Source organism: Microtus ochrogaster, chromosome 8, assembly GCF_000317375.1.
Source record: "Microtus ochrogaster isolate Prairie Vole_2 chromosome 8, MicOch1.0, whole genome shotgun sequence".
NCBI lineage: Eukaryota > Metazoa > Chordata > Mammalia > Rodentia > Cricetidae > Microtus > Microtus ochrogaster.
In genome coordinates, this window is record NC_022015.1 from 55,586,450 (window position 1) to 55,589,194 (window position 2,745).

The following is a 2,745-nucleotide window of genomic DNA, read 5'->3' on the forward strand; positions in this document are numbered from 1 at the left end:
GATATGCTTGCCTCAGCATATGTCAGTGGGGGGGGGGAGTGGGCAGGGCTTGTCTCTTCAAGGGACAGGACAGACCATTACAAAAACAACTATTTCAATTTCAACTGTAGAAAATCTTAAAAATAATCTTTACAAATGAGAAGACTAAAACCCACTTGTGTTCCTTCTACTTACATATAAATAAACTTCAAAACTTGGGAGATTTTCCCACTACTTTATTGATAAGTATCATTTAGGTAAAGTGGAGAGCAGTGTGTTTGATAATTTGATCTATTTTATCCCTCATCAACCACAGAAGAACATTTGGGGAAGAATTGGATATAATTTTAAACGTCCTGCTCTGCTTAAACTAACTGTATGATGCTGAATATATCTGAGCATCTGTCTTTGCTATCTACAGCCCCCAGTATTTGTAAAATGATACCTGTCTCACAGAGTTCTAATTGTAAGGACCGGTTCTAAGGGCATCCAGTGGAGTCGTCTACTTCAGAAAGAGTGACTGGGGAGAAAGAACATCAGTTGCAGCAAGCAGGCATGTGGATTGGGAGACCTTTACAGAATGACATCTTGCCAGCCATCATAAACACAAACGCTTATGTGGGGCTTCTGGGGAGTCTACACATAACCCAGAGATCAACCTGAAAGGTAATTAATTTTGCAGTCATTAGTTCTCTTGGTGTGAATTGGATGTCCACCGCTCACCCCACTCCCACCCCATTCCTTTTGGCTTATAGAAAGGTGTCTGATCAGGAGGTTGTTTGACCGGGAATTCTTTAGTGTTCCCTTTATCTCTTCAAAGCACTCTGAGTTTATTAGCTAATTCCACTAGAGTCACACATGTTAGCAGATAAATGGGGACCCTCTTTGGAATTTGGTCTCATTAATAAAATAAGAACAGATGGAGAAGAAAATCCAAGGATAATTTTATTCAAGTTTAAAAGAAATCCCTCAGAGTAGGCAAGCTGTAAATCTTTGCACCTGCCTGGAGGAGGGAGACTCAAAAGAGGAAGGGGGAAAAATGTCATTTGTAAGCAGAGGCATTGCAGAGAAGTAGCCACTTAGTGGGCAGGGCTTCCAAGAAATGGCGAAAAGCCTAAAGTAGGAGAAGCGTATGTGGGCTCTGCCAGCTTCTGAAAGAACAAGGCAGAGGAGAAGAGAAGGGGAAAGTTGTGCCTTCCTGACTCAGAACAGCAGACAGAACCTAGCAGTATGTCATGGTGGCTCTGTGTTGACCATACAGGGAGCAGGGTTTCCAGATAGGAAAGACCCATTATCTCATTAAAGGGATAATTATCCCTCCCATTTCTTTCGTAAGGCTTCATATGACTCAGTCTTCCTGAAGGGTGGTCCTTCCCTAGGTAACAACCCAGGTGATTGACCTATGAAGGCAATTAACTCTTCAAGAACACAATGGTGTGTCTATCCAACAGACAGATTCCATTATTTCAACCAGAAGGAAGTTACTTTCCCTCAAGGGGTCTCCAATGCCTGTGTAATGGTATTAGTCAACTTTTTACAAAACTGTGACTAAATACTTGCCATAAACAACGTATACAGGGAGGAACTGTTTTGCTTCACATTTTCCTGTGGATTGGTCCTAGCAATGGGAACATGTGGCAGAAGCTGGTCTTCACCTCTTGATAGGCCGCTGGCTGTGATGGGGAGCGCCAGGACTTAGCTGTCTTTTTCCTTTTGCTGCTTTCAGTCTCTCTAGCCCTATCCCCCCACTCATGGAGTGGTTGTGTGAATATACTATGTCAGGAAAACAGAGGAACACTTCTGTGTATGTTACAGGATGACAACAAAAAGGTTGAAGCAGGTTTGAAGATGCTTGGGAGGCCAGAACCGGGGCACTAATCACTAATCGAACTGTGAAGGAGCCTGTGGGGATGAGATAATGAACCAGCTGACAAATCAAGTAGGCCTTATCAATCGCAGGGATCTGGAACAGTGTAGAGTTCTCTGTCAGTGGACTTGTGATAGGCCAGTGAGGTCATTACCATCACAGTGCTGTCTATGAGGTCTAGGCAAGGGAAGCAAAGCCTCTCTTCTCAGTCTGGCATGCCCAGTGAGTTCCTGGGCCTGGTTTTCCTGATATGGTTTTATTAAGTCCGTGTGCTCCTTGCTCACAGTTCACTCTGATAAATCGTGGGACACCACCTTGTCTGTTCCCAGGAATGTAGCATTTATCAGTCTGTGCTGTGTGGATGGCGCCAGGCGGATGATGCCATTCATACATCCACTTAGGGCAGAGCCAGCCCTCCACCCACAAGATGTTGTCAAAGCTGCCAGTAAAATAGAGTTTTTGAGAGCATTATGAATTTACACAAAATGGGACAACTTTGGTGAGGGTACAGCCTGATCTCAAAAGCAAAACCAAACCAAACAAAAAATCCAAACCTTCAGAGTGAGTCTTCCCCAATTCTAGAAGCACCTTCACAGACAGACACACCCAGAGGCTTACCAGCTTAGACTCATTTATTGACATCAGAATGAGCTGGAGGTCCCAACTCCACCCTTCCAGTAGGATTTTCGGGCTGCTTTGAATATTAATATGTGGCGTGTGGTGATTTTGGCCTAGCTGCCCTGACAGCCTCTTTCTGGGATTTCCTTTGTCTCTCATCAACATCACACACAGCCCCCTCCACTCCAGTCTGAGAAAAACAGTGTTTAAGACACTTTCTCTAAGCTCCAGGACGCCAGCCCGCCCCTCCTAAGCAGATAAAACACAAACGGACGTTAACG